Here is a 7,886-nt window from a genome sequence, read left to right on the forward strand (position 1 = left end):
ATTTTGTTGAGAGCTTTGTAGTCTACACACATTCAATACTTACTATCCTTTTTACTTACAAATTATCACGGACATACATAAATACCTTAGTAATTACATATAGAAATAGTTATAAGTTAGTAAAAGTAAGTTATTTCTATGATATCTTTTAGAGAAGCTTCCTAGAAGTTACTTAGACGCTGCTTAGACTTCATAGACATCCTTTGTTGACTCTTAGACGCTGCTTTGACTTCATAGACATCTTTTGTTGACTCTTAGATGCTACTTTGACTTTATAGGTGTTTTTTTATTACTTTTAGGTTGGAAACTTAATCAACAAGTGTCAGGGATCAGACTCCTGATCTAAGCTCAAGAATAAGAAATAGGAATAATTACAAGAAGATCTTAATTAAACCACAAGAGATGAGTTGTCGAGACTGAGGATCCCCTCAGTTTCAACTCCTTTATATACTAAGTCCTCGAAAGCTTCTTAAGAGATTTCCATGAAGCTTGAAGATAAGGTAGGCCTAAGATCCTTCTTTGGTAACTTCCTAAACCATCTAAGGTCTCTTTAGTATCTTTTAGAACCTTAAGGAATCTTCTGGAACTTTTTAGAACCTTTTAGAACCTTCAAGAATCTTATAGAATATTCTAGAACCTTCTAGAACCTTCAGAAACCTTCTAGAACCTTCTAGATCTTTCCAAAATCTTCTAGAACCTTCTTACTTGTATGTCTGTGACATCACTTCCTCTTCTAGTTTCGAGATCTCCGAGAAGCATATTGCTGCAAGTTAGTATATACGCAAGAAGTTGAAGATGTGTTGTATCGTACCTGCTACATATTCCAATTGTTTTTTGCGAGACAAATGGTTCATTGGTTCTTGTAACCATCGATAATGTCCCACGTCTTGAACTTCCGACCAAGCATGAACTTCAGTGTCTTTATTGTGGAATTGTCTTGAAAACACTCCTTCTGGATGGCCATCATATGCAAGCTCTACCTCAAACACAATCACCAATGACTTGCTACTAAGTATCTTCCATCGTCTTCGTGGACCAGGCGGTTCTTTATCTCGGGATCGTCTATATGAGCTACTTGGTTGAGATGACATAACTGGTATGGTATCGTTCTCTTGACCATCCATATGAACTTGTCTATACAGAACGTATCAACTCAAAAACAGGATGGACTGGATTCTCACATTGCTATCCTTTATATGATTTCTTCCTTTCTTTCTTAAAGGAAGCTTGAACTAGAAGTTTTGCAAGATGGTGTCATTACCTAACACATGGTATTGCTTTTGGTTTGGAAGGATGTCATTGATGAAAATCTTGTACCTTTTGAGGCGCATTGATTAAGTTTGATGCTGGCTCCCATGTGCGTTTGCTGATTGGATAGCCATGCCAATGCACAAAGTACTCCAGCTGTCCTCGCCTTCGCCTTAAATTAAATACCTCTTCCACCTCATATTCTTCATGACCTTCAATTTCTACACAAGGTGGTGGTTCTTGTATTCTTCCTGGAATAGTTGATTCTTTGTATGATTCTAACAAAGACACGTGGAAGATTGGATGTACCTTCACAGCAGCTGGTAAGTCCAAACGGTATGCCACTGGAGTAATCTGCTTCTGGATGACAAATGGTCCCAATCTATGATAGTCTAATTTATCACATGGTCGCTTGGTCTTGATATTTCGACGAAGCAACCATACTTTATCTCCAATCTTGAAAGTAGGTGTCTCGTTCCGAAACTTATCTATGGTCGCCTTGTAAGACTCTTGGGTAGTCTGCAATTGAAGTTACAATATAGCTTGAAGTTCCAATAGGTGCTTCGTAAAACCTTCAGCTGCCGGATTGTTATTCATTGACGGACTAGATAAATCGAGCTTTGGATGGTACCCATAATTAGAAAAGAACGGTGTTTGTTGAGTCGACACATGAAGGGTGTTATTATAAGAAAATTTGGCAAGCAATAGATATTCAGTCCAATTGTCTTGCTGATAGTTGATGCTGCATCATAAGTATTGCTCCAATACTTGGTTTATCCGTTTTGTCTGATTATCAATTTGAGGGTGAAAAGCCGAAGAAAGCTTGATATCGACCTTCAATATTCTAAAAAGAGATCTCCAAAATTTGGATACAAATTGAGTCCCTCGATCTGACACAATATCATTTGGTAGGCTATGATAACGATATACATTATCAAGAAAGAGCCTTGCTGTATCTTCGCTTGATAATGCCTTCTTGCAAGGAACAAAGTGCGCCATCTTCGTAAGCCAATCTACCACCACAAAAATGCTATCAAACAAATTTGAAGGTAGCAGGTCCATAATAAAGTCCATGGAAACTGAAGACCATGGTCAGCGCGGAATAGGCAATGGCTATAAAAGCCCACAAGGGTGATGCCGAGGGTTCTTGAATCTTGAACAAATGTCGCAAGAGAGGATAAAATCCTTCACATCCTTTCACATTTGAGACCACCAAAAATCTTGCAAAATTAGCTCCAAGGTCTTGTTAAATCTGAAATGTCTAGTAGCTAGAAAATCGTGACAAGATTAGAGAACTTGAAGTCGTACTAGTGCCTTTGGGATGTACAGCTGCTCCTCAAAATAAAGAAGATCTCCATCCACCTTGAACTTGTCATTATTGACACGTTGTTTGATGTCAAGAGCTACTGAATCCTGAATAGTCGCAGCACGTACCTAATCGAGGAAGTCGACATTAATCGGGATGACAGCTGCATAAATCTTAAATTACTCTGGTTTTAATAATGTCGTACATTCTTGATCAAACGCTGCTTCTCCAGCCTTTGGCGCAAGATATGATCTCCTTGATAATGCATCTGATAGTCCTTGCTGCTTCTCAAGTTGATATGTGATAACAAAGTCAAATCATGATAGCGACATATTCCATCAAGCTTGACGACGGTTTAGAACTCGAGCTGACATAAAGTACTCTAAATTCTTGTGATCTATATATACAATCACCGGATGCGCATCGCCTTCAAGAAAATGATGCCATTCTTGGAAAGAATCTACTATTGCAAGGAATTCTTTGTCATGGATTTCATAGTTGATTTTCGTAGCAGAGAACTTCCGAGAATAGAACGCAATCGGGTGGAGCTTCTCATTTGCGTCCATCTACGAAAGCACAACTCCTAAAGCAAAGTCTGAAGCATCTGTTTCCAAATAGAAGGTCTTTGTAAAGTCAGGGTGTATCGAGATTGGAGCCGTAGTAAATACCGTCTTGAGATCTTGGAATGCTTTCTCCGCTTGAAGTCCCCATTCGAGCTTGTCCTTGCATGTCAATCGAGTGAGTGGGGCAGCAACTCGAGAATAATTCTTAATGAAGATTCGATAGAAGTTAACAAAACCAAGGAAACATTGTACATCTCTAACTGTTTTTGGACTTCCCAAGACAAGATTGCTTCCACCTTCTTTGAGTCCATCTTCAAGCCTTCTATAGTTGCAACAAATCCCAAAAATTCCATCTCTATTTGGTGGAATAAGCACTTTTCCAAACAACCGACACCCAACTCGATCAAGCCTGGCTGCAACTGGTCTCTGTCCCAACTTGGAATTATTACGTAAATTATACAGCTCCGATCCACGCATCTACTGCGATTCGTCGAGCTTGACTGTTGATCTTTCACACAGCTTACAACCGTCTCACAGCAATTGCAGCGCGCAACGTCTTATAAATTTCATGGTACTTTGTAAGTTTCATAAACAAACGAAGGACCTTAATGTGAAGCATATACCGATTCAGCAAATCATAGAGCTCCATTGTCATTCCACATTGATTTTGAAGTCCAAGAATTGAAAATATAATGAAAATGCGGGAAATCAAAGCACAGGTCGACTAACTAGCTTGTGACGCAAGTTGGGGCCATATGTTTTGATTTAATGCAATGCCTCACCGCCCTGCACGTATTAGTCATTTAGAATGCCTGAGTGCCGGAGTCCCTCAAAGTTTCTCGCTCTCAGCAAAAATAAATGTGGTGAATTTTCTCTTAATTACGTGCTATGGCCTCTAATTAACGTTCTTGAGCCTGCAATCACAATCATTTGTAAACTTATCCGCCCACTCAGATGGTAGTTCACAGATGCATGCCTAACAATTCAATATTGCGCTCTGGTGCTATCACATCATGTCAAATGTTAATTCCATTCTGCCCATTTGACAATAGTTTCTTAATTGCGTGTTGACCACTATTCTGACTTCAAGTCAAGTCTGGGGTCCAAGTTTCCAGCATTTAACTAGTAGGTAGTAACTTGGTGCCAAGCTCGAAGATTTTACCAAACTAGGTCCTTTGTTTCTCATTAAACAGACGGTGACCTCATGAACGACACAGTCCAAGTTGAGGAAGAATGATGTGTTAAGACGAATGAACGAACGAACCGGCCCTATCGTTCACCTGGTAGCAATGATGTGGCATAAAATTAGGACCTATGATTTAAACAAAGAGTTGAGACCCAAACACAAACACAAACAAGCAAGTATGAAAATGTGAAGAACAATGGGTTTTAGATTTGTCATTGAAAAATGACAACTAAATGCAAGGACCATTCATCCATCTAGCAAGCAATTACGAGCACTAGGGAAGGAATAAAGAGATGGAAGTTGAGGACTACTGATGTGATTCGGTCATACCAAGGCTACTACACCAGATCCCATCAGAACTCTGAAGTTAAGCGTCTTTGGGCCGGAATAGTACTGGGATGGGTGACCTCCCGGGAAGTCTCGGTGTTGCATCCACATTTGCATCCGCCCGAATCTTCTCCGACGTGGCAGTCCACTTAGCATTCTCATGTGACGCGTGGCAAGCATTTAGTTGACATGGCATAGTCCACGTGGCATTTCAAAAATAAATATAAAATAGAAATGTTAAAAACGCATAAGATTAGAGATTAAATTCTAATTTATTGTATACCTTGCATTGTCATTCAATGTGACATCTTTGCTGACGTGGCTCAGTCCATGTGGCATTTCAAAAGTTTAAAAAAAAAAAATGAAAAAGGTTGAGAATATAATATTTACATCTTAGAAGTTAAATTCACATTTTGATCTATTTACATTTTGGTGCTTATGTGGCACAGTGTAGTGTTAAAAAATAAATAAATAAATAAATAAAGGGTTCTTATTTCAAACATGTATTATCACAATACAAAAATGCTGGGGTTTGAAATTACAATGCTAGTTTATATGTTGTGAGATTAAAATTTCAGAGTCTAGGTTGTATGATTAAAAAAATAAAGTATGAGGTGAGGGCTTAGGGTTCAGGGTTTAGGTTTAGGGTTTAGGGTTTGCATAGGGTATATAAACCTAGATTCTAGGATCCACATAGATTATATAGGATTTAGAAAATTGGCCTTGGAGTATGTAAAGAGAAGATAGATTTAAGAATTCACACAAACAAAAATAAAATTGGATGTGGAGTGTGAGGATGAAGAATTGAAGACAGGAAGTTAAGTGGTAATGGATTAGTTAGTGGGCAATGATTACTTGTACAATGCATTAGTTAGCAAGTCATTGACATATTTGTGCAACCAATTTGATTGTACACACGCGAATTTTATCTCCAGAGTGACATGTAAACGATTTAGTGGATTTTTGACATGACATGGACTACCACGTGGCAGCCACATCAGCAAGGGTACCACGTGGCACTTGAAAAAATCAATTTAGTATTTGTCTACATTTTATTTTTCTACCTTATCCCAGTAAATTAATTTACTTTAATTTTTTAATTCATTATTTTTTATTTTTTATTTATATTTCTGTCTAGGTACAAGACTGGGCCAACAAGGAGTCGAGACAGTGAGTTAATTTTAAAATACATTTTTTAAAATTTTATTTATTTCTCTTAATTTTTTTTCTTTTTTTCTTTTTCTACCTAGGCGGAAGACTCGGCAGCCAGCGAGGAGTCGGGACAAGAAGTCGGGACTCGCGGCGGGACTAGGAAGAGGAGGAGGAAGTCCGGGACTCGCGCCGGGACTGGGACTCGCGACGGGAGTCGCGGCGGGACCAGGAAGAGGAAGAGGAGGTCTAGGACTCGCGCCGGGACTAGGACTCGCGACGGGAGTAGGGAGTCGCGAAGGGACTAGGAAGAGGAGGAGGAAGTCCGGGACTCGCGCCGGGACTGGGACTCGCGACGGGAGTAAGGAGTCGCGGCGGGACTAGGAAGAGGAGGAGGAAGTCCGGGACTCGCGCCGGGACTGGGACTCGCGACGGAAGTAGGGAGTCGCGGCGGGACAAGGAAGAGGAGGAGGAAGTCCGGGACTCGCGACGGGAGTAGGGAGTCGCGCAGGATTAGGAAGAGCAGGAGGAAGTCCGGGACTCGCGACGGGACTGGGACCCGCAGCGGGAGTAGGTAGTGGGGGAGGAGGTCGGGGACTCGCAGCGGGACAAGGAGGAAGCCCGGGAGGAGGGCCGGGACCAGGAGTCGCGGCGAGGATAGCAGGCAGGACAGGGAAGGTGGGTGGTCTTCCACAAAAAAAAGGGTGTCTCGGAACTTCCTTAGTGCAATAGGACGGGGGGGCCTGCCGAATCCCACAGAGAATACTATGTGGGGGAAGGGTTCCTCTGAAGCGTCTCAGGAAAAGTCGTGAGGGGGTGGCAGTTGCTCGGTGCCTACGGGTCCCGACTGCTCGCTGCCTTCTTTGAGCCCAGTACCGACGTTCGCAGGGGGGATACCTGGATACTACTGGGGGTTTACCTGAATACTTCTGGCGTGTTACCTGGATCAGTGAGGAGTGGGGGTTAGTTTCCTGGCGACGCGACCCTCTAAGAAGGTCCCGCGGAGGGTCGCCGAGTATTATATGGTGAGCTAGCTGTCAAGGATTGTGAGTCCCGCTGCCAAATTTATTTTTGGTGCGCGGACGACTGGAAAAAGAGGGTTGGTCTTATGCCGATACGCGTAACGTCGCAGCGAGTCCCAAGAGCTAGTAACCATTTTTGGCGGGGGGCGATGGCCTCGGTATTGTCAAGCCATTCTCTCATATTATTGTGGGAGAGTGGGGAGAAGTGTTTGCCGAGGCCGTCCAAGCTCCGCCTGGTCGACCACCACTGTGACTGCCACCGCGCTCGATCTCTATTACAAGCTCAGGTGAAATTCCTGATAATCTTGGAGGGGGTGTGGGACGCGTTCGCAGTGTGGGCCGAGGAGTCATAACATCCCAGGTCAGAATGTGAAAATGGAACTTCGAAACCGGTTGAGAGCCTTTCTCGTCGGCTAGGGGTTTCACAAAAGTAACATTTCTATAAATTTCTATCCGTCCCCTCCATTAATTTGGAGGGGCGATGGGCCCCCGGGATTGGACATACTTCTTGCTAATATTCGTCTTTTGAGGAATTCCTTCGCGGTGATGGTTATTTTTATGTGTGTATCGGCCTCGTCGGTTTATATCTTTCCTGGTCACATTCCCGGAAGGCCGCAGCACCTATGATTCTCTTCCGAGGGGGTCTAACTCGCTCTCTCTCTCTCTCAATCTTTCTCTTTGTCTGGCTCTCTCTGGCTCCACTTTCGTGGTGTGTGCCTTTGGGGGTCTGGTTGGAATTTGTTGTTTGGCTTTTTGCCTCTCTTTTTCCTTTATCCATCGCAAAGAAAGGTTTGTGTGTTCTCTCACCTGGGGTTGGAATGAAGACGGGGAACCTCCTCGTCTTGTGAAGTGGGACCATCTTGTAGGATGATGGCTTTTGCTGCTGGTGCTTGGAATGGGGTTTTGGTGGTGGCAGTCTGCCTCCTCCCTTTCTCCGGTAAGACCAGATGACTGGTTCGTCCGCTACTCTTATGTTGGCCCTACCTTGGCCAACGGGAAGTCGGCGACGCTCCAGACTGGATGGCATGATGTGGTGGTACCGAAGGGAGACATCCGAAGGGGAAGAGGGGCCGAGCCTCGCGAAA

The 7,886-nt window shown here is 42.9% G+C and overlaps 1 long non-coding RNA gene and 1 pseudogene across 1 annotated transcript in view; one reads left to right on the forward strand and one right to left on the reverse strand.

Moving 5' to 3' along the window:
• Positions 1-4,619: 4,619 nt before the first annotated feature.
• Positions 4,620-4,738, forward strand: LOC112294910 (5S ribosomal RNA; annotated as a pseudogene).
• Positions 4,739-6,733: 1,995 nt separating this feature from the next.
• The window catches only part of LOC149987529 (uncharacterized), a 2,316-nt gene continuing 1,163 nt past the window's right edge, over positions 6,734-7,886 (reverse strand). The window contains exon 2 of the long non-coding RNA XR_016497879.1: positions 6,734-7,432. This is a non-coding gene — a long non-coding RNA (uncharacterized LOC149987529). The remainder of the gene's footprint in view (positions 7,433-7,886) is intronic.

This window comes from Physcomitrium patens, chromosome 17, assembly GCF_059467195.1.
Source record: "Physcomitrium patens ecotype Gransden chromosome 17, ASM5946719v1, whole genome shotgun sequence".
NCBI classification, from domain to species: Eukaryota; Viridiplantae; Streptophyta; class Bryopsida; order Funariales; family Funariaceae; genus Physcomitrium; species Physcomitrium patens.